This window comes from Chrysemys picta, chromosome 18, assembly GCF_011386835.1.
Source record: "Chrysemys picta bellii isolate R12L10 chromosome 18, ASM1138683v2, whole genome shotgun sequence".
NCBI classification, from domain to species: domain Eukaryota; kingdom Metazoa; phylum Chordata; order Testudines; family Emydidae; genus Chrysemys; species Chrysemys picta.
Genome location: NC_088808.1, coordinates 4,316,246 through 4,340,622, shown reverse-complemented (window position 1 = coordinate 4,340,622; position 24,377 = coordinate 4,316,246). Strand labels below are relative to the sequence as shown.

General features: G+C 49.8%; 1 protein-coding gene across 1 annotated transcript in view; it reads left to right on the top strand.

The window, feature by feature from the left end:
- The window catches only part of LOC101940467 (cholesterol 7-desaturase nvd-like), a 53,568-nt gene that overhangs the window by 5,908 nt on the left and 23,283 nt on the right, over nucleotides 1-24,377 (top strand). The gene's annotated exons all lie outside the window — the stretch shown is intronic.

Genomic DNA, 24,377 nt, shown 5'->3' with positions numbered 1-24,377 from the left:
TCTTTACACGCGAGTTTCCCTACCACAGAAACAGCACTGAGGGTTTTTTTTCCTGTCTTCCTGTAACCATGACTGCTAATGAAAGACGTTTCAGCAAGCTAAAGTTAATCAAGATCTATCTCAAATGTCTGAGGGACAGGAAAGGTTAAGTGATCTGGCAGTTATTCCTGCAGAGAATTCAGAAGCAAGACAGAATGGGATGAGCTAATTAATGAGATTCCTAGCCGTCTCTGAAGCAAAGTCCCTTTGTAAAAGTACTTAGTAGTGGTTGTGGGGTGGCTGGGTTTTTTGTAGTGGTGGTGCGGGGGGGGGGGGGGGGATTTGAGGCTGATAATACATCATGTTTTCTTGCACAGAAGGTGGTACAATATTAAAAGTTAGTTTTAACTGGGTTCTGACAAGTATTAAGTCTTTCTAACATGACTCTGTATTAGACAGGCCTATGCATTTATTTTTATTGTCCCTTAACTTTGGGAGTATGTGGTTCTGGATAATTTAAATCAATAGTTCCCATTCTGTTTAGTACATCGGTGTACTAAAGGTTGGTTTGGTCATGTTTCCAGTAGTATTATGTTCTCACTTTGTTTTATTATATGCACTGTTTTTTGTTCTCGATGCAATGTCAGAACCAAGTATTCTAGGTAGTTTGTATTAATAATTAACCCTTTATTGCCTGGAATGGATAGTTAAAGGTCAGTTCAGCTGTCTTTTTCCAGAAGCATTACCTTGCTCTCTTAGTTGTATTCCATATCTCATTTTTTGTCCTCTGTGCCATGTTGAAACCAAGTATTCTGGGCGGTTTTATTAATAAAGCTATTTCTTGCCCAGAATGGGCACTCAAAGGTTGGTTCAGAAGAGTTTTTCTATAGTATCCTATTGTTCTCAGTTACTCGTGTTATCTGTATCATTTCATTCTCTGTGCAACTTTGGAACTCAGTGTTCCAAATGGTTTTAGTAATGAAGCTATTTATTGCCTGGAATGACCAGTTAAAGGTGGATTCAACCAGTTTTTTCCATTAACACTGTTATTCTCACCCACTTGTATTATACGTATAATTTTTGTAGTTGTGCAATTTGGGAACAGACTGTTCCAGGTCCTTATTGATGGTTAAAAAGGGTTCTGGGCCAGAACCGGTTACTCACTGGGTGCTATTAATAGGCTCTCATTCCTAGAATAGTTTCCTCAAGATTGTCTAACTATATCCACGGTCTTCAAAATCAGGTTTATTTACTAAAATGCTGTTCTGGGCCATTCCAACTCATTCTGGATTTTACCCCCTTCTGGAATGACCAGACTGGATCAAAGCCCAGGTCCTTCTAGGCCAGTGTCCTGTCTGTGGCAGTGGCCAACGCCAGATGCTTCTGAGGAAGGTTTAAGAGTCCTGTAGTAACAGATGTGGGATAACTTGCCTCCGACATTCGTCTCTTTGCAGGAGATTGCCCTGAAGCAGGAGTTTAACCCCCTTCCAAATTCAGTTGTTGATTATAACTCTGCATAATCTTGGTCCCATATAAACAATCACTTCTTGAAGCTTCAATTCTTGGCCTCTGTGACTTCCTGAAGAATTTAGGGCCATGACAGCATCGAGAGAGGCGTATTGGCCTCACTTTAATAGATGAGAGCTGAGGCACCGTGTATAAGTGTCCACTGCCTGGAGGAGCTTTGAATGGGGGAATGTCTGCATCTTGGATCTCCTAAATGATGGTTCTGGTGTGTGGTTTACAAACTTCCCCATCAGTCAGGTTATGGAAGTGAATTAATATTCGGCTGTGAGGTTTGGCTGTCTGCACTTATATCCTGTGGAGAGCTCCTGTGACCAGCCGCCTTCCTTTCTGAGAATGGAGACTCCCAGGTGCCTTATAAAACCACCTCAGCAAACTGAGGATGCAACAGTGACACCAGCAAAAGTCCTGGCTCTTCCTTCTCATACTGATCTGGTTTCCTGCCACCCGCAGTCCTCCGCCTGACTCCATATGTGCTAAATTAAGCAATTTTAATTAAACTTGACAAATTTGTGCTGGAGCCAGCAGATTGATGGGTAGATAAGCCTGTTGCTCCACCCTCAGCCTCTGGGTCTGTGGGTGTTTTATGACTTCTGGGTGGATAGCATGAAAACATTCAACTGTTCTTAAGGAACCAAATTGGGAATACAGAGATCGAAAGGACAAATACATCAGGCACTGGACGTACGAGAAATTGACTGTCTCCACACCTCACTTCCAGGTGCCTAGAAAATCACTGGGATTCATAAAGCCTGAGTTAGGCCCCCGGCCTCCCTGTACAGTGAATCGGGCGAGGGAGGCACCTCAGAATGGGATTCGCAGCAGGCTACCCAGCTCCTCACCTCGCCTAGCCAGCAGGAGATGCCCAGGTGAGGGGTGTGTCCTGAGCCCCACTCCCCTCCGGGAGTTTAGCACCTAATTCGGGGCAGCAGGAGGTGCCGGTCTCTGCTTAGGATTCTCAGTGGCAAACCCTCTCTTGGTGATAGGTGCTTCTGCAAGAAGCTGGGGGTGGGGGAGAGACTTGGGTTTCCCACACTATCTTCCCCCAGTTTATGCATCGCTCTGGGGCTGGAGCATCTGGATGTCTGGCGTGGGGCTGCAGTGCGCACACACTGAAATCGAAACCGAGGGGCCATGGGAACTAGTACTGCAAAAACATAGGTGCCAAGTGACTTTAGTGCCTACGGGGCTCACAGGCTGCGGAGCAGGGAGGGGGTTTGGTGAATCCCAGTGGGGCCTGATTCTGGGATTTAGGTACCTAAAGTGGCAGTTAGGCACTGAAGTCCATCTGTGAATCCAGCCCCTGAATTCTAGTCACTAAAAGGTCCCACCCTCAGAACCAAGGTTTCTAAAAGTCTCTTAATATTTAAGCGAGACTCTGTCTGTAGGAAACCGACTTTCTCGGTTGGGCTTGTAGAAATTGATGGCAGAAGTTTCAAGGAAAGCTGCCCCCTAGCGGCTCTTTCTTGAGAAGAATACAGACCACTCCCCTCCGCCCCCATTCACACGCTCCACACCAAATCTTACTTGGTTTCTAAGCTGGGTTTGCTTTAATCAAAGGAGCCAAACAGCCATGGGCCTAGTGGCAGGCAGTATTGCCCAATTACTCATCCTACTGCAGTTTCTTTGACTTGGGGTTTCTACTTGGTCATTCTAGTGGACTACAGGCCAATACCAGGCTTTCCCAAGCAGAGAGCTTGTCTACATGGTGATTTAGTGTCCGGCAAGGCGGGTTGGGACACTAGCTTGTTGTACACTAACTGCTCACATGGACCCTGCAGCTTCACACTAAAAGTCCTGTACTACATCAAAGCACACAGCACTGTGGTAACATGCCATAGGAAACTCTTCGTGCACACCAGCAAAGTCCCCATGGGCTGGCCACTGCTCCACAGGCTGATGTGCTGTAGAAGTTACAGCCCTCCAGGGCGGACTAATGCACCGTGTAGACAAGCCCTCGGGCTTGGTTTCTGTATACAGGAGATTTGGCAGCTTCCTCCAGCAAGAAGCTTAGAGCCATGAAGGTAGAGAACATGTGATCGAAAGGTCAGATATATTAGTTTTAGAGAAGCTTTTTGTTTGTTTTTAATACCGTCCAGGGCCCATTACCGTTCTAAGGGGACCAGGTAGTAAAGCAAACATTCCCCAGGCCTTTGAGTTAAACAGAGTGACTGTGTGTGGAATAACTCCTATGCCAAGGGTGTGAAAGCTGGCTAGAGAGGCTTGATGTGCAGGGCCGGATTAACTCTCCTGTGGGCCCAGGGCTATTCTATTTTGTGGAGCCCCTGTATACAAGTCTTTTTCCTGGGAGGGAGTTTGGTGCAGGAGGGGTTTGAGGCAGGGGATTGGGGTGCAGGAGGAGGTGCAGGGTCTGGGAGGGAATTTGGGTGCTGGAGAGGGTTCTGACATGGGGTTGGAGTTGAGGAGGGGGTGCGAGGTGCAGGCTCCGGCCAGGAACCATCTGTGGTAAGCATCTCCTGGCCGGTGGCGCAGCAGGGCTCAGGCAGGCTGCCTGCCTGCCCTGGCCCCACGCGGCTCCGGAAGCGGACGGATGCTGGCACATCTCTGCGTACCCGTGGGGGCAGGGGGACAGCTTGTCTCCCTGCACTGCCCATGCCTGCAAGCACTGCCCCTGTAGCTCCCATTGGCCAGGAACCAGCCAGGGGCCGCAGAGACGTGCCAGTAGCCAGTCACTTTCGGGAGCGGCATGGGGCCAGGGCGGGCAGGCAGCTTGAGCACCCCCGTTAGCGGCCCAGAGATTGCTGCCTGTGATTTATTTTTGCAGGGCCCTCCTTGAGCCGGGGCCCTGGGCTACTGTCCCTAAAGCCCTGCCTTAATCAGGCCCCGTTGACGTGGCAATGCAGGGTCTGTGCTCAGCATAGCTCATGGCAGCTCTGGTGTAACTGAGGCCAGGATCTGGCCCTGCTAGCTGTGAATTACTTTGGTTTGACCCCTGAGCCAGAACAGAATCCCGGTTCTGTGCTGCCAGCAGGGCATGGCGAGGGGGAAGAAACAAACTCACTCGTGGCTAAATGATCCTCCCCGATTTCATGTTAGACGGGCCAGTGTTACACACGCGCTCTTCGGAGCAGCCTTTCGGACGGCCTGAGGTGGTGAACTTGCAGTGAAGTCTTTCATCTGACAGATGCTACCTTCCATCTTCAGAGCAGTGGAAGCAGGGGGAAGATAATGGCTCCAGTGGACTGCCCAAGGCCAGGGAATTGCCACAGCTGTTGGTACGTGAGGTAGAGCTCGGAGACCTACCGCATGCTGGGCTGGGAGGGCGCACTCGGTGCAGCAGTCCTGAGCCAGACGGGGTACCCCAGGCAGGCTCTTCCCTTTCAGAGTAGAGCTGTCCTTTAAAAGCAGGCTAGGCAAAGCACTCAAAGCAGAGATTGCAGGGAGCAAGCCTGCAGTGGGAGGGAGACTAGAACCTCCGGTGACAGCTCGGCAAAGCTCAGGCACCATGTGCTGGGATGAGATACTCAGTCAGTCACTCTGAGAGGAATAATTGCTGCATCTGTGCACTTAGGCAGCACTGCTAGTCTCCGTGGAACTGTCCCATCTTGAATACAAGTCGCTAGGTGGGTTTTGTTGGCTCTTCAGGGGTAAAACTCACATCCCGTCTCCTTACTTCAGTCTGTGTGGAGTGTTGTACTGCTCCCTAGAGCTCTGAGTGGCAATAGCATCTCTGTTCCCTGCACCGAGGGACAGGAAGCTGTCAGGATACTGGTCCCTGTAGAGACTGTTCAGAACTGAACCAGCTCTTTTCCTGGCTTGTGAGTTGTTTCTTGCTTAGCCCAGGTGGCAGAGCAGAGAGGCTGCTCAAGGAAAGAGAGTTGACTCTAGGACAGATCATGTAGCGCCTGCAAGAGAGCGTGAAAGGGAGAGCACACGGCTCTGCCTCTTATCCCCAGCTACTCCCTTGTGCACCTTCAGCGGGGGCCAGGCAGAGCTGAAGCCTTTGTACAGGGGCAGTACAAGGACCCTGCCGAGGCAGTAAAGCAAGACTCTGGAAGGTGGGAGGTATGGCGTAAGAGTTGGACCTAGCCCTGCCTGCATCCCAGCCAACAGAAATGGCCAGACGTAGAAGCAAGAGCATGCTTTCCCCTTCCCCAGGGTCATGTGGCAGCGGTGCCTTCACACCGCCAACCAGCGCTTGTCCCTCGGAGGGGGAAAGGGGTTGGCACGGAATAGCCTTTCTTCCCCCCGAGCCTGCTCCCAGACCCCCGTCGTTGGCACTCTAGGCTGATGTTTCTGCCCTGAGAGCAGCTCTAAAATATGTGCCAGAGGAACAGTTCAGTTAACCGCTCTGTGTAGTTACACGGATCCTTCCAGTCCCTATACAGGATTGACGGGCTACAGCCAGAACGGCACCAGAACTAAACGAAGGGCATGTAAACCAATGTGGATTTAGTAACTGACTACTGCTTGTAACTGTTGCCCACGCCCCTAGGCCTAGGAAATCTGCTGGTTACCGTCCTGCTTGTCTCTTACAACCACACATTGGGTTCCTATAGCAATCATTTGGGTTTTGTCATCTAGTGTAGTCTCTTGTTGCATCCAGTGGGTTTTGTGTCTAGCATATTGTAGTGTTTGAAGCCTTCTTGTTTCTTCCTACTGCAGCCATCCCAGAACCATGCTAGCCACGGATTGTGGCATAGAAATGAGCTGCCTGAAGGACTGCCCTGTAGGATTTTGGGGGACTCACTCTCTCACCCGCCCCCCCCCCCCCCGGGAAGGCAGAGTGCATCATTTGGGATAATCCTCATGCTGCTCCTAATGGCTCAGGGTCTAATCACCTGACCTTGGGCCTGTACTTATTCTATCAGTTACTGTCAGGCCGGATACTTGGAGTCAAACTTGAAGCCGTCTTCTGTGCTGTCGTGAGCTGTACTGCTTAAACTCCTCCTCCTAGTCCCAGATTAAACAGGAAGGGGAAAAGCAGGCGATGAACTTGGCATTACATTTGCTGTCTCTGAAGGCTGCACAATAAAACTTTCCTGGAAAGATCTGGCTCCTGATACGATGGACCAAATTCTGCACTCGCATCCAGTTAACTCCCTGATGTCACTGGGGCGCCGTAGTATAAAGAGGGGCAGAACGTGGCTGCCTAGCGAGCCCTGCTCTTTCCTGAGGTATGTCTTCGTTTCTAGGAGTCATTAGCGTGACCTGGTTTCAGAATACACAGAAACTGACAACAATCCTGTTAACTGAACTACTAGGAAACGCGTGGGTAAAAGGAGACCTCTGAATGCTCCTGCTCTAACTGTGTTGTGGTAGAGCCTGTTCTTTTCAGTTAAACGCTGCCATAGCAACAGTACAACCAACCGTGGGCTGGGCTAAACACCAGCCTGAAAACGCTTGCCCAGTGTTCTCTGGCACATCCCTCAGACGCTGAAGATCTGCCCTGCACGGCCTTGACTATACATCAGTTCTTTGCATTGCCCCGCTGCCTTCTCTGGAGGCTGGAGTGGCCAAAGAGGTATTGGCTTCCTAGGCGGGAACCTGGGAGAGTCTAATTTAAGTAAAAAGGCAACTGTCGGGTTTGCTTGGATAATGCAGACCTGCCCTTTATTTGCAGCAAAGGAAGTGGGAACAGAACCAACAGGCCTGTAAAACGAAAGAGGAAACCTGGACGAACCAGAGGCCAGCATGATGGTGCTCACCATCTATCAGGCATGGCCTAAAGACAAACTGGTGGGATTGACTCTTGGAACTGGAATGCCTGGACAGGGGGGTCTAACATATAGTAGAGGCGGTGAGTGTCAAATGCATGGCCATGGAAAGCAGTGACAAGCTTCTGGGCGTAAGGACAGCTAGACTAAAAATATAGAAACTGGTCACCAGATACAAACTGAGACCAGGGAGAATGAAAACTGGACCAACTCAGGGTGTAGTACATTTCAGAATGTTATAATCACATTGATCTTAATTAGCTGGATCTGGCAGGTAACAACCAACCAAATGCTCTTCAAGTTGTGTGGGAGGCTGCTCTATACCCAGGAAATAGACCCTCGTCTGATGAGAAAAACCTGAATCTTATTGCTATGGAGGAATTGGTGTGGGTAAGAGCATAACAAGGAAAATGGGGGGGCAACCAGTGACCACTAGATATCTATGTACAGCACCTAGTGCAGTGGGTCCTGGTCCATGGTCTATAGGTGCTCCGGTAATACAAGTAATAAGGGATCCAAAATGCAGCAGTACAAAGGTGCTGGATTTAAAGAAAGCAAAAACTGAGGAACGAAGGAAAAGCTCTATATTTGGTAAGGGAAATAAGATTGTTAGAGTGGAGAGCAGGGTAGTGCGAGGACCAGAGAAGAAGGCTGAGGGCAAGAGGGAAGTGGAGCTGGAAATGCATGACTGGGAACAAGGACATATTGCACTCTAGTCTGGCAGGGATCCTCCTCAAACCCCTTGTGAGTTGAATGGTTTACGGGGCTTTCAGAGCACAGTCAGTCACTGCCCACCAGTGCTTTCCACGTGCAGCCTGCAGCACATGAGTGACAATTGCAGGACTCTTATCTCCTGAAGGCAAATGTAATTGCCAGAGGAACTCCTCTTACATCCCTGCCTCTCCCCCACCTCAACCCCGCCACGCCAGAGCTCGATCACTAAATACTTGGAATTCCCCAGGAAGCAGAAACCTTGACTAGTAGCATTCCCCTGACACCCACTGGGGGTGAACATTTGCCTGTGTAAAACAGCAGCTGGTTTTATCTCATTCCACAAGTGGCATTCTGCCCAACTCCGCTGCCCTCCAGCTGAACCTCCTCGCAGCCCCCACCTGGTGTGGATGCAGTCCTGCTAGGCGCTCAGAAGGTGGGGCAGCCGCAGGAGAGGGGGAGCAGTGGGTTGTGGTGCTGTCAGAATGGCCGGTTATCCTTGTACAGCTTTCCTTTCATTTACCCCGGGTGGCCCAGTGTCTCTCTTAGTCTGGGCCTGGCAAAGAGCGGGCCTCTTGGGCGGGAGGTGTCTAAGCATCCTTAGGGGGCAGACTGGAGGTGGTGCTAGCAGTGTAGGGAGGGTGTGGGGGCTAGAGAGAATGGTGCCTGCCCCAGTCCAGTGAGTTTGTCTCCCCTCAGTCAGAGGTCTGTGAGCTGGGAGCTGTACACGGTTCTCCTATTGACCATTCAGTTCAGGACATTACTTGACATATACACAATAACATGATATACAACCAGTTGATTCAACTGCTTAATTGTTGGAGTTCAGACCCTCTGTTCTCTCTTAAGGGTGTCTGGAACCTGATAGATACACAAAGGGAAAGGAACCCAGGAACACAGAGGAAGTTGTGATTCTCTTTCAAAAGCTAGTACTTTGGACTCTAAGGCTATGTCTACACTGCCCCGCAAGTTGGAGTACAGGAGAACCCCATTTATCTGACCCTCCGTTATCCCACTCTCCATGTTAACTGAACTACCAGTGCACACAGGTCCAGAAATGGGCAATCTCTCCAGTGGCCACTAGTTGGTGCTGCAGCATTGCACTTTCCCATTTTCTGGATTATCTGAATTTTTGATACTCTGATCTGGCTCTGGTCCCAGTTCGATCAGAGAAATGGGGTTCTGCTGTACAGGGGTATGAATAGCAGTGTGCACCAAAGTGCTGCACTGTAACTTCCCCATGTGGATGCCACAGATGCAAACTAAAAGCTTCCTAGTTTGTATTAATATAGCCCCATTTGAAGAGGACGATGTTAAGGCGAACCACGGGCCGTTTAGTTCATGCCCGCTGTGTCCGCACGGGGGAGTTACAGCGCAGCACTTCGGTGTGCACTGCTATTCGCACCCCCATTAGTCGGAACTGCAGGGCAGTGTAGACGAGCCCTAAGGCACACTAATAAAAAATGCAAGATTGAGAGTAAACAATGTCCACTCAACAAGGGTAGAAAGATGGTTTAAGTACTTGGCCCTGCATGGCGGTAGGGGCTGTACCAGAGCAAGTCAACTGCTCTCCTCTTACTTCCACACCAGGGGCTTGATAAAAAAACAGCTGGGTTCTGACTACAACCAAATGTCCCTCTCGCTATCCGATGCAAATGGGCAGCGGGGCATTGGGTCACTGTCTGCCCCTAAGTCATGTTCACAGTGGGCCCAGCGTGTGAGCTGCTCCCCCCTGCACACTGGTGCTCTAGGGTTAGCATTCTGTCTGTCCAGGCTTGCTGGGATGGAGAAGAAGGGGATTCCTCTCCCCTCTCCGCCCAGACAGGAATTCAGACAAAACTCCAAGCACAAAATTTCTTCCTGGTTGTGGCTCTTTAACTTTGCTACAAGCTAAACCCGGGAACAACGTACCCTTCTGTAAAACCCTGGAATTAACACCGACAGGGTATCGGTGCAAACAAGCCTCAGTAATCCATCGTTGCTACAGTTAATACCTGGCCGAGACGGCTGGTCAGAGCGTGTGATGAAGGTGGCGTGTGCTGAGGAAAAACTCCACTTGTATGGGATTTTGGAGGCAAGATAAAACTCCCAGCATCTGAATTTAAATAAGGAACGTCCTTGCACGTAACATGCCATGTCAGTAAGTGCTATTAGTCAAATCCTGCCAGTAACACGCTTGGGTGTGGACAACGGCTGTCTCACATTGAGGTTTGTTGCTCACTTGTGATGGTTTTCACTGCACTTCCCTATTTCCCATTTTCCTACCTTATGTGGCAGTGTCTCCATTCGGCTCCCAAGAGCCATTCTTACCTGCTAGCTGTGCTAAGTGATCACTTTCCCTCTTGCTGTCTTGCCACTAATGGACTCCAACAAATCCATAGATCTCACTGATGTTCTTGGTGGCAAGAGCTATTTACGAGGAAGTTTACATCTCTCATTGCAACTTTGGGGGACTAAACTTCCATAGTGTCTTGGAACTCTGTGTGGCTTCTCTTCAGCTAGAAAGCTTTCAGTCTCAACATTGCTTCCCTGTAACAGCGTGTTACTCTACTTCCTCTGACGTTTCTAACATACAATGGTCACTGCCTGTCTCTGCTTCCTGAGTAGTACTTGGGTTGGAGTTCTCCCCTTGCGAACCCTCTTGCTCCACCTTGGTCAAAGTTCTAGGCTTACTTCCAAGCAGGTCACCTGCATGATGTCCAATGTCTGCTTATCCCTGAGCCTGAGCTAGCTGACCTATGTACTTTCTGAATGCCTCAGCAGTGCCCAGTGTGCGGACACCTCTTTCAGAGCAGCTGTTTGTCTTAGTGCCACGCTTGTTCTTGGCACACTTTCAATCACGCTAGTCTAGATATAGCATTTATTTAGGCATCCTCAATGGCATGAAATGCCATGCTTAGTTGATCGCCTTCATCCCTAGGCAAGAACCAGTGCTACAAACAGGCACGCAGGCTGTTGGTTAGGTTCTTTCTGTCTCTCTTTAGAAATCAAAAGAAACAAACCTGAAACTGGAGAAATGGGTACAGCAGATACTCCACAGCAGCCCGAGGGCTGTCATGGACTGACACTCCATTGCCTGAAATCATATGTAGTACAAAATCCTGACAATTCCGAATGCAAACTACCCACAGTGAAGAGCAGTGGAGACTCAGGCCCTCCCTCACTGTTACCGCTGGGATAAAGCACTGCACAGGGCACCTTTTGGAGCCTGTCTGTGTAGGGCCTTAATACCCTAAGACAGACTGAATAAACAAGGCCTGGCATTCTCTCATGCCATGCTGTGACCTGTATCCCTGCACCAGAAAAATGGGTCTCTTGGAGAGCTTGCTAGGCAACCGGACAGGCTTGGGCTGAAGGCTCATCCAAGCACTGTCTCTTGCTCTGGTGGCTGTGGAAAGTTCAGCCATGCCTTGGGCTGTGTCTCGACTTTTTAAAGTCTGAGAAACAAATCCAGTGCAACTTGGTGACTCCCCCTCTCCAGATATGGAGGGTCAGACTCCCGGAATTGTAGAGACAAAGGTCAATTGTAACCATAGTGGTGTGAGAATCGGTGGTGCGTAACTGAAGAGAGATGGCATTCTGTCTCTGTGCAGTGCACCTATAATGTAGAGGGCTGTCTCAGCCGCAGAGGCAGCTGCCCTTTTGCTTCTGTTGGGAAGTGGAATGTCACTCATGGGACTCTTGGAGATCTCCCTGTAGATTTCAGCCTAGGTGCCTTGTGTTCACGAACCTGAAACCTGTTTTGCTCTTGGTGGATTGAAGAAAACGGAACCATAACAGCGAGTTGCCTCTGCCGGTGCTAAGGAAACTGGATAATCCCCTGCCATGGTGCTATTGCCAGGGAAGGGTTTCCCTGGAATCACCTGGCCACAGACAGCAACCTGGGGGCTCCTGTGTGCTCTAGGCAAGGCCCGCCCTATGCCTCTACTTCACAGGCAGGCTTTGTTTTAGTCTTAGAGCTGCACTGACAGCTGGGCAGGGAAATCCAGGGCCCACTTGCACAGGTACCGACTCGACTTGTGGGTGCTCCGGAGCTCAAGCACCCACAGAGAAAAATAGTGGGTGCTCAGCACCCAGGAGCCGGAGCTTGAGTGTGGAATGTTTTGAGTTCCGTGCTGGTAACAACTTCTGCCCTTGAGGCAGGGAGTTGTTTATAAACAGAGGCAGGGTGAGTCAGATAACCAAAGGCTTGTCATTAAATTAAGGCTCCTTAGATGATCCTGAAAGCACTGCCAGGCACCCCCGTTCAAAGATAGGAAACAAAGGGTTAGGAATAAATGGTCCATTTTCAGACTGGAGAGAGGTAAATAGTGGTGTCCCCGAGGGGTCTGTACTGGACCAGTCCTATTTAACATATTCATAAATGATCTGAAAAAAGGGGCAAACAGTGAGGAGGCAAAATTTGCAGATGATACAAAGCTATTCAAGTCTAAAGCAGACCGCAAAGAGTTACAAAGGCATCTCACAAAACTAGGTGACTGGGCAACACCTTCGGCCCCCAACTAAAACTTCTCCAGCGCATCATCAAGGATCTACAACCTATCCTGAAGGATGATCCTTCACTCTCACAGACCTTGGGAGACAGGCCAGTCCTCGCTACAGACAGCCCCCCAACCTGAAGCAAATACTCACCAGCAACTACACACCACACCACAGAAACACCAACCCAGGAACCAAACCCTATAACAAACCCCGGTGCCAACTCTGTCCACATATCTATTCAAGGGACACCATCATAGGACCTAACCACATCAGCCCTGTCATCAGGGGCTCGTTCACCTGCACATCTATCAATGTGATATACGCCATCATGTGCCAGCAATGCCCCTCTGCCATGTACAGTGGCCAAACTGGATAATCTCTACACAAAAGAATTAATGGACACAAATCTGACATCAGGAATTACAACATTCAAAAACCAGTAGAACACTTCAGTCTCCCTGGTCACTCAATAACAGACTTAAAAGTGGCAATTCTTCAACAAAAAAACTTCAAAAACAGACTCCAATGTGAAACTGCAGAACTGGAATTAATTTCCAAACTGGACACCATCAAATTAGGCCTGAATAAAGACTGGGAATGGATGGGTCACTACAAAAACTAATTTCCCCCTACTGTTACTCACCTTCTTGTGAACTGTTTGAAATGGGGCACCCTCATTACCACTACAAAAGTGATTTTTTCTCCCTTGGTATTCTACTATTAATTGAATTGTCTCGTTAGACAGACCCCCCACTTGGTATGGCAACTCCCATCTTTTCATGTCCTGTGTGTGTGTGTGTGTGTGTGTGTGTGTATATATATTTACCTGCTCCTGTATTTTCCACTCCATGCATCAGATGAAGTGTGTTCTAGCCCATGAAAGCTTATGCCCAAATAAATTGGTTAGTCTCTAAGGTGCCACAAGGACTCCTAGTTGTTTTGACAATGGCAGATAAATTCAATGTAAATGCAATCCCAACTATACATACAAACTGATGGTGCCTAAATTAGCTATTACCCATCAAGAAAGAGATCTTGGAGTCATTTGCAGTACCCTGGGAGCACTATGTTTCCAGAGTACTGTAAATGTATAAGAATCCTTCTCACTGCGCCTGTATCATCCTGAACTCATTCTCCAGCTTCAGAAAACTTACAAATTATCTCCAGTAATCACTGGACAGACCCAGCTGAATAATGTAGCTGTCCTTAACGTGCATCAAGACCAGGGGTAGGCAACCTTTCAGAAGTGGTGTGCTGAGTCTTCATTTATTCACTCTAATTTAAGGTTTCGCGTGCCGGTGATACATGTTAACGTTTTTTAGAAGGTCTCTCTCTCTATAAGTCTGTATTATGTAACTAAACTATTGTTGTATGTAAAGTAAACAAGGTTTTCAAAATGTTTAAGAAGCTTCATTTAAAATTAAATTAAAATGCTGATCTTACGCCGCCAGCCTGCTCAGCTCGCTGCCAGCCTGGGGTTCTGTTCACCTAGGCCTGCAGCGGGCTGAGCGGGGCCTGTGGCCGGGACGCTGGCTGGCAAGGGGTCGGCTGCTGGGACCCCAGACCTGGGGGGCAGGGGGGGGCAGGGGTCAGGGCAGAGGGCAGTGGGGATGTGGGAGTTTCAGGGTAGAAGGCCGGGGGTGTGGGGGATTCAGGGGTGCAGGGCAGAGGGCTGGGGTGTGTGGGGGGGTGCAGGGCAGAAGGCTGGGTGTTGGGGGAGGTCAGGGCAGAGGGCTGGGAGGTGTGGGGGGGTGCAGGGCAGAAGGCTGGGTGTGTGTGGGGGGGTGCAGGGCAGAAGGTTGGGTGTTGGGGGGAGGTCAGGGCAGAGGGCTGGGGTGTGTGTGGAGGTGGAGGTGCAGGGAAGAAGGCTGAGTGTTGGGGGGTGCAGGGCAGAGGGCTGGGGGTGTGTGGGGGTGCAGGGCAGAACGCTAGGTGTTGGGGGCAACTCGAGGTCCGGGCAGAGGGCTGGGGTGGGTGTGTGGGGGGGGTGCAGGGCAGAAGGCTGGGGTGCTCGGCTCGTGGGGGTGCTCCCAGTCCCCTGCCCGGAGCGGCTCATGGCAGGGGGCTGGAAGGGATATGCCCTGTTCCACCCCCTTCCCCAAGGCTCGTCCCTCCCTCTCTCTGCCTGCTCTATAGAGCAGCGAGCACGCTGCCGCTCGGCTCCGCTCCGCTCCCCCTCCCCCTCCCCCTCCCCCTCGCAAGGGCCATCCCTGGCAGGGAGAGGGAGGGGGGGAGGAGGAGGGGCCGGAAAGCACCAAGCTGGGGTAAGAAGCGGGGGAGGGGGGAAGCTTGGCTGCCACAGGACCAAGCTTCTGCCTCCGCAGGGGAGAGCGGTGGGGGAGGGGTTCCGGCCCCCGGCCCCACTCAGCCCCCCCTGCCCACCGCTCTCCCCTGCGGGGGCAGGAGGCAGAAGCTTGGTCCTGCAGCAGCCAAGCTTCCCCCCTCCCCCGCTTCTTACCCCAGCGTGGCGCTTTCCGGCCCCTCTGCCCCTCCTCCTCCTCTCACCGGGCAGGCAGCGTGCCACTCAAAATTGGCTCGCGTGCCCTGGGTTGCCGACCCCTGATCAAGACAATACCAGGGAACTAGATGTGAATAAAATTGCTGACAGTTTCATCCAGAAAGCTACAGTGAGACATAATGTTTTTAAACGGGGATGTTAGGGCAGACAGCTTGCAGGTGACTGCAATGATTGTAATATACTGTAATTCAGGATAATGTCATTATGTAGTTCATAACGATTTAATCATCATTAACATAGTAATGGTACCAATGATAGCCACATCCAGTGACTAGAATATGAAAGAAGTGTATAAATATGCTGAAAATAACCTCAATAATAGTGTCAATAAGCAAGAGCTCTGTTCCTGATCAGAAAGAAGCCAGAAATCCAGCTTCTAATGTGCCAGTCCAGAGCTTTCTAGGAAACATCCTGGATGCTGCTTTGGCTAGCAGTCGGAGTGATGGAAACCGGCGTAAACAGTTCTTGCAAACTGCTACCATGCAGAATAGTCTGAGCTCTTCGCTGGCCATTTCACATCTGTTTCCTGAACCCTTGCAAGGGCAGTCTGATGACCCCTAGCACCTGGAAACTTGCTTGCCACAGAGGTGAACAATCTAGGCATTTGGGGGCTTAGTCTATATTAAACAAACTGTACCAGTGTAACTAGTTCCATAATAAACTGTTTGAGTCACATCATGGCAAACTAGTTTCAATGAGCTTAAGAAAGTAACTTGCCAACAAGGAGCGGGGAGTTGTATGGGCTCGTGGGGCCCATGCTCCAGGAATATTCAGAGCACGGGGGCCCAGCTCCACCAATGTTCAGGGCCGGGTCTCTCTCCCGGCCCTGCCTGCTGCCCCCGGGCGATTTAAAAGGACCCGGGGGCTCCTGCTGCCACCACCAGCAGCGCAGCAGGGCTAACACGCTCAACGTGGCACGCCTCTCCCGGAAATGGCTGACCCGTCCCTGCGGCCCCTGGCGGGGGGGTCTCTGCGCTCTGCCCCCACCCTGAGCGGTGACTCTGCCATTGGAACTGTGGCCAATGAGAGATGCGGGGGCAGTGCCTGTGGGCAGCGGCACATGGAGACCCCCGGCCCCCCCACCTTGGAGCCGCTGCCAGAGGGGTATGCGGGTCACTTTCGGGAGCCGCCCAAGGTAATTGCTGCACACCTCACCCCCTCCTGCACCCCAACCCCTTGCCCCAGCCCAAAGCCTGCCCCCTGCCCCCTCCCAGAGCCTGACCCCTCACCCTTCCTACACCCAAACTCCCTCCCAGAACCTGCACCCCAACCCCCTGCCCCATCCCAGAGCCCGCACCCAACACCCAAACTCCCTCTGAGCCTGACCCCTCCCGCACCCAAACTCTCTCCCAGAGCCTTGGGGGTGGGGGGTGGGGGGTGGAGGGGTGTGTGTGTGTGTGGACTTAGACCTGTTCTGGTCACCACCAAAAAGTATACAAACCAGCCTCCCCTGCTTGCCAAGTTAAGTTAAAGCCATTTCAGCAAGATTTGAACCTGTTTAACTCAGGGAGTCACTGGCTTAAACTTCACTGAAACCAGTTTCACTGAGGCTTAAAGCCAGTAAAGTGCCTCTACATCAGGGGTTTGCACTGATGTAATTAAAAAAGTCACACCATTGCGACTTGCCCAAGAACAGGGCCTAGGTCTAGTAAGCAGTAGAGTCCAAATCTTGTTTTTCCTGCATGTTGTTTGCAACTTCTGGCCCTCTTGTCTGACAAGCGGCAGGGGAAGGCTGGGTTACTAGGTGGCCTATGCTGTGCAGCCATAGTGGGCAATTGGCAGACGAGATGCTAAAGACATTGGTACTGGGTATTTGTACTGCACCTACCAGAGAACTCGCAAGTGATGTTGACAAAGGAGAGGACCTGAGAACTGGCAATGGCTGAACAGTGATGTCTAGTCCAGGACTAGTTAGTTCCATGGCTCACTCTCTGGTCACCAAACGGCTGCCTCTCTGACCTGGTCTACCATGCTCTCAGGAGGGTCTCTAAGGCACCTAGGTAGCAGCATCACATATTAGGTCAGAAAGCATAAGCTCACTTCTTCAGATGCATCTGAAGAAGTGAGGTTTTTACCCACGAAAGCTTATGCCCAAATAAATGTATAGAAAGGATGTGGAGAAATGGAAAGAATCCAGAAGTGAGCAACAAAGATGATCAGAGGGATGGAATGCACACCATATAAGCAAAGGTTGAAGGAACTGGGTATGTTTAGTTTGGAAAAGAAGAGATTAAAGGGGGACACGATAGCAGTCTTGAAAGACTTGAAAGGTTGCCATAAAACAGATGGAGAAAAATTGTTCTTTCTTGCCACAGAGGACAAGACAAGAGAGAATGGGTTCAAACTACAGCAAAGGGGGATTAGATTAAGTCTCAGGAAAAACTTCCTAACTAAAAGAGCAGTATGACAATGGCAGAGACGCCTAGGGAGGTTGTGGAAGCTCCTTCACTGGAGGTTTTCATAGGGAGGCTGGAGCCATCTGCCTCGGATGGTTTAGTCACAACAAATCCTGCATCTTGGCAGGGGGTTAGACTAGAGGACCTTTGCGGTCCCTTCTAACCCTATGATTCAATGATTCTACAGGTGTTATGCAAGGCCTTAGTATGCTACCCCATTGTGACAGCACAAGGTGGGGCTCCTGCTTCACAAGCTAGTAAACTGACCTGTTCATACAATGCTCCCTCTGGCATTCTGTCTACTTCACTTCTGATGTGGTGCTTTGCAAAGCTTGTGTATTGGCTCTATCTAAATAAAAATTGTATACTTTAAATATTAATAAATGGCTCACGGTTTGCAAAGTGTCCCAAACACACACTGTCACCTGCATAAACAGTGAATCAAAGGTAACTAAGGAGAGGAGTCAGGTCTTAGAGCTGTAGTTACAGCACGTGCACAGAAAAGGTAACTGTGTCTGAAGGCTTAACCTTTATCTCCAACGGACGTCTCTGCTGCTTTTATGATGTGTACAATACAGGCCTCTGATGCACTCAATTCTTCCTGCCCCCCTTGACTGCTCAGCTTTCCAGTCATTTGTCTCCAGTGGCATTTCTTGCGTTGGTTTGCCAGAGGAGACAAGACTTGAATTTCTTGTGGGCATGGAAGAAAGGTAGCGGCACCAGGGTAGAAAGCTCCTTCTCTTGGTCCTTCCCTACTTCGCCCTCCCCACACGCAGCCTAGCGTAGTTCGCCTTTAAAAGAAAATAAACATAGCTGTTATCTGTCAAAATTCTAATCAATAAAAACTGAATTCTGCCAAGCCTTCTTATCCCACCGCAACAGAGCGATCCTTAGCATTGGGGCTTCAGGCTCCTTGAGGAAGAGTTGTTCTTGGAATCCAGGTTAACTTTGTTGTTCAATTCTAAACTCTTCTGCTGCTTTAAAATCCCAGAGCTTGTTTGGGGTGATTCAACCCAGACAACTATATTTTTCATCTGGCCAGCTGTACAGAACAGCCATATCTCTTAATGGGTTTAGAGTATTGTCACTTACTCATGGTTATTTTTCTGTGTGAGTTGCTCCAAAAAATCTCGTCTAATGGTGGAAGTTGAATAGAAGGTATCAGCAGACGAAGTCTCACTATGACTGTTCTGCCCATCCATGTAGTAAGTGGCATCACTCCAAAGATGCTTCATTTTGTTTCCACAGACATCCCCACTGTGGAGTAGGCGTCTGTCAGGCCTTGTGGATTCGCTTCTCCGTCTGCCATTAGAAAGGAACCGATTTCCCGATATTGGATCAGTGGTATTAACTTCAGCAGAGCTTTAGAGTTAAGATTACTGTGATTGCTCCATCTCCCTCGGGGTCAGTAGAGGCTGAGAGGCCAGTAGATAACTACTGATCTTTACCTATTTCTGGATTGCCAGGTTAGTGCCAATCACTTTAGTGTCTGGCACTGGAGCAGGGCTTGTTTTATACTGGGTACTCCTAACTTGAGGGACTACATGGATTTCCCTTCAACTCCCAGGCCAGAAGTTTGTTCCTTTTATTTCCGCTGAGAGCATCTGAGGGTACGTCCACACTACCCGCCGGATCGATCTATCGGGGATCGATCTATCGCGTCTCGTCTAGATGTGATAAATCGCTCCCTGTCGACTCCGGAACGCCACCAGGGCGAGAGGTGGAAGTGGAGTTGACGGGGGAGCTGCGGCCATTGATCCTGCGCCACGAGGACGGGAGGCAGGGCCGGCTCCAGGCACCAGCTTGCCAAGCAGGTGTTTGGGGCGGCCACTCTGGAGAGGGGCGGCACGTCCAGCTATTTGGCGGCAATTTGGCGGACGGTCCCTCACTCCCGCTTGGAGCGAAGGCCCTCCCGCCGAATTGCCACCGCAGATCGTGATCGTGATCGCGGGTTTTTTTTTTTTTTTTTTGCTGCTTGGGGCGGCAAAAACCCTGGAGCCAGCCCTGACGGGAGGTAAGTCGAAATAAGATACGTCGACTTCAGCTATGCTATTCTCGTAGCTGAAGTTGCGTATCTTACATCGACCCCCGCCCCCCAGTGTAGACCAGCCCTGAGTGAGCTTCAGCCTGATCTGTTTAATAAGCATTTTATTTCCCTCTTGTATCATAAAATTGGGAGAAACTTTCGTTGCAACTCTTCGTTTATGTAACTCTCTAGCCTATTTGCTCAGGCTTTCCCATCCCATTCCTCCTCTCTCTGACCTCTCCGGGACACCGTCCCTGCCCTGGCAATGCCCTTTTCATACTGTAAAAGTCAAAGTAATGAAGTGCAGAACGTCTTCACCGCTCTCTGGATTCGGGGAGTAACTTTAAACAGCGCAGACTAACCCTAGGTTCATCAAGCTCACGTCGTAAATGGGAGCAGACTCGTGCTTGTTCCAGCCCGGCAGCTTTCAGCTCGTTACAGGAGAATGTGGGCTGAGAGCTGCGCCCCTCTGTGGGCAAAAGAAATAAGTAAAATCATTATCGTTTGGATTGGGAGCTCTCCAGCCATTGCTAATATTAGCCAAGGGCCTCTTCCTGTGGCCTCTCTCAGGCTGCCAGAGCTCTTCTCCAGGCTGCCTGTTCCCACTTGCAGGGCTTTGTCCCCTACACTGCCAGCTTCTGGCCTCTCCAGAGGACAGTGGCCGTTGCGTCACTCCCCCCCGCCATCCCCTGCAGGGTTCTAATGGTATGAAACGGGGAGTGGGGCCAACCACTGTGCCAGCTATTCCGCCTGCTCCCATGAAGGCGATCTGTCTGTACACAGCCACGGAGAGCGGGGGAAGCAGAGAAGTGTTTTTGTAACACAGACTTTCTGCCTTCAGCGCTCCTGGGCATTTTATTGAATATCCTTTTCTCCAAGACTCTGTTGGAACGAGGGAGGCAAGCAGGGTTTTCCTATCTGTCAGGAAGACACTTTTTCTTAAATTTAAAATTAGACTATCTGCAGGTGCTAGTTAGGTATTACCTGTATCTATTGCTTTCTGTCTCTGTATTCTGTTCAACGTGCACTATTTTCTTAGCCCAGAGAACCATCGTACCACAATGAAATATTTCTGTGAAAGACCTATCTTATCCTCTCTGACTAAAACAGGCAGTTCCCCAAAAGTCAAGGGATTAAGCAGAGATGGGGGAGGCCAGAACTCATAAACCCTGTCCCCAATTCCACTACAGACTAGAACTAACTTGCCATAAAAAACTGCTGCTGTTTAGTTAAGTCTTGGAAATTCACCACTATAAGTTCGGCAAGTAATTCTGCACTTGGGTACGTTTTTGTTTCCCTGAGGAATGGGAAGGTTAAGTGATTTGCCCAAAATTATATAATAGCAAACCTTTCTCAGAACTAAGATTGGAACACGGCCCTGTGATTAATCCACAGTGCCTCTGGGGCAACTCATGCAACTTCCGTCTCAATCTGCCGGTTTGGAGAGTGGGCTAACGATGCTTACTCAGCTCTAGAAGATGCTCTGCAGATCTACAAATGAATGCTATCTAGGTGCTAAATCTCTAGAACAAAAGTAATATTCCCATTTTACAGAGGTGGAGACTGAGAGGCTGATTAGGATGGGTGCGTGCACAGGTGCTGACTTGTGTTTTTGCTGGTGGATGCTTTCCACCATCTGGTTTCACTGGGCGCCAAGTATGAGTCCTCCCGTACAGTTCTGCAAGGCTCAGCACTGGTGTCATCAACCCCTCTGCAATAGCTGAGGCATCTCGAAGAGGCTGAGATGACCCTACCTTGACTGCCCACAAATACAGGCTGATGCCGCGTAACATCTCCTTAGCAAATGTTGTCACAGTACCTGAAAAAGAAATATACAGTTGGCTTAGCTTGGAATAATGCTGCTGGGAAGAGGAGAGACTGCTAGAGGAGCTGGCTGAGATCTCTTCTCTAGCCTCTCTCCATCAAGGGCATGTGCCCTCTGCTCATCACAGGGAGGGAGGGGTATGGGACTCACCACTAATCCTGGACAAATACCTTCTGCCCAGAGCTTGTCAGGAACCTACATCCTTTCCTGTCTGACAAAGATCGAGCCAGACCAATGGGTGCTCACATTACACTACATGCACGCATATCTGCATAGTAATCAGCTTCCTCTCGCTGCAGTTTGGTGCCATCTCGTGGCTAAACAGCATACCAAGAATAATCCCACCTGTGTTCTTCTATGGCTGCCCTTGCAGGAGAGAAGGGAAAGGAAGCCTCCATTCTAAAATCAGGGTTTTTTCTATTAGGGCCCTAAGTGTGTAAAGTTATTTTGTGCCCACTCCCCCAGCAATGCTGGGACAGTCACTTAGGCTGGGTCTACACTACCCGCCTGAATCGGCGGGTAGAAATCGACCTCTCGGGGATCGATTTATCGCGTCCCAACGGGACGCGACAATCGATCCCCGAATCTACGCTCTTACTCCACCAGCGGAGGTGGGAGTAAGCGCCGTCGACGGGAAGCCGCAGACGTCGATTTTGCCGCCGTCCCTACAGCGGGGTAAGTCGGCTGCGATACGTCGAATTCAGCTACGCTATTCGCGTAGCTGAATTTGCGTATCTTAAATCGACCCTCCCCGTAGTGTAGATGTAGCCTTAGAATGTCTAATGCTTTCATGCATGCCGGCATCCCTAAACTGATGACAGACTTGCATAACTTTATTTAAATGATTGCCCCCACTCCCTTTCCTGGGGTGGGTCTAAGACCCCTCAGTTATCCCCCACACACACCTCCCGCATCACCATTTAATTCATTTTCCACTCTAAGCCAATGGCCATATTGTGGGGGGATCTCCTCTCTCACTATTGTTTTGTGTTTTTTTTTCCCCCCTTAAAATTTACCTTTCCTTTTCCCAATCAAACTTTATTGCCGTGTGGCTCTCGTTCCCCCATCCCACCCCCCTTCCCTCCCACAAAAAGCCCCTCACTTTTACCAACCCAGGACTGGGTATTTGATATTACATCTTCCAAATGTGAGTTGTATTTGATTATCTTAAAATTAGATTGGACAAAGTCATTAGAGGAACAATCCTGCATTTGCTTCTTGCCCCATCTCTCATTCCCATGGGAGACAACTACCACAGTACAGGTCCATCCAATCTATAACCTACATGATCAATACCAACCAAACTTGATCAAAATCTTGTTTACAATCAATCAAACATCTCCCTTGAGTGCAAATAAGCATGGTAAATGTTTAAAGGCCATGATTCGAGTTAGTTAAAAATTCTGGCAACTTTTTAAAATGAAAATACCTTCTTGACCAATTATTTTCATTTTCATCTAATAAGCAGCTAGCAAGGGATGTTAAGAGTAACAAGAAGGGTTTCTTCAGGTATGTTAGCAACAAGAAGGAAGTCAAGGAAAGTGTGGGCCCCTTACTGAATGGGGGAGGCAACCTAGTGACAGAGGATGTGGAAAAAGCTAATGTACTCAATGATTTTTTTGCCTCTGTCTTCACAAACAAGGTCAGCTCCCAGACTGCTGCACTGGGCAGCATAGCATAGGGAGGAGGTGACCAGCCCTCTGTGGAGAAAGAAGTGGTTCGGGACTATTTAGAAAAACTGGATGAGCACAAGTCCATGGGGCCGGATGCGCTGCATCCGAGGGTGCTAAAGGAGTTGGCGGATGTGATTGCGGAGTCATTGGCCATCATCTTTGAAAACTCCTGGCGATCGGGGGAGGTCCCGGATGACTGGAAAAAGCCTAATGTAGTGCCCATCTTTAAAAAAGGGAAGAAGGAGGATCCGGGGAACTACAAGCCAGTCAGCCTCACCTCAGTCCCTGGAAAAATCATGGAGCAGGTCCTCAAGGAATCAATTCTGAAGCACTTAGAGGAGAGGAAAGTGATCAGGAATAGTCAGCATGGATTCACCAAGGGGAAGTCGTGCCTGACTAACCTAATTGCCTTCTATGATGAGATAACTGGCTCTGTGGATGAGGGGAAAGCGGTGGATGTGTTATTCCTTGACTTTAGCAAAGCTTTTGATACGGTCTCCCACAGTATTCTTGCCGCCAAGTTAAAGAAGTATGGGCTGGATGAATGGACTGTACGGTGGATAGAAAGCTGGCTAGATCGTCGGGCTCAATGGGTAGTGATCAATGATTCCATGTCTAGTTGGCAGCCGGTTTCGAGCGGAGTGCCCCAAGGGTCAGTCCTGGGGCCGGTTTTGTTTAATATCTTTATTAATGATCTGGAGGATGATGTGGACTGCACTCTCAGCAAGTTTGCAGATGACACTAAACTGGGAGGCGTGGTAGATACACTGGAGGGTAGGGATCAGATTCAGAGGGACCTAGACAAATTAGAGGATTGGGCCAAAAAAAACCTGATGAGGTTCAACAAGGACAAGTGCAGAGTCCTGCACTTAGGACGGAAGAATTCTATGCACTGCTACAGACTAGGGACCGAATGGCTAGGTAGCAGTTCTGCAGAAAAGGACCTAGGGGTCACAGTGGACAAGAAGCTGGATATGAGTCAACAGTGTGCTCTTGTTGCCACGAAGGCTAACGGCATTTGGGGCTGTATAAGTAGGGGCATTGCCAGCAGATCGAGGAACGTGATCGTTCCCCTTTATTCGACATTGGTGAGGCCTCATCTGGAGTACTGTGTCCAGTTTTGGGCCCCACACTACAAGAAGGATGTGGAAATATTGGAAAGAGTCCAGCGGAGGGCAACAAAAATGATTAGGGGTCTGGAGCACATGACTTACGAGGAGAGGCTGAGGGAACTGCGATTGTTTAGTCTCCAGAAGAGAAGAATGAGGGGGGATTTGATAGCTGCTTTCAACTACCTGAGGGGGGGTTCCAAAGAGGATGGAGCTCGGCTGTTCTCAGTGGTGGCAGATGACAGAACAAGGAGCAATGGTCTCAAGTTGCAGTGGGGGAGGTCTAGGTTGGATATTAGGAAACACTATTTCACTAGGAGGGTGGTGAAGCACTGGAATGCGTTACCTAGGGAGGTGGTGGAATCTCCTTCCTTGGAGGTTTTTAAGGCGTGGCTTGACAAAGCCCTGGCTGGGATGATTTAGTTGGGAATTGGTCCTGCTTTGAGCAGGGGGTTG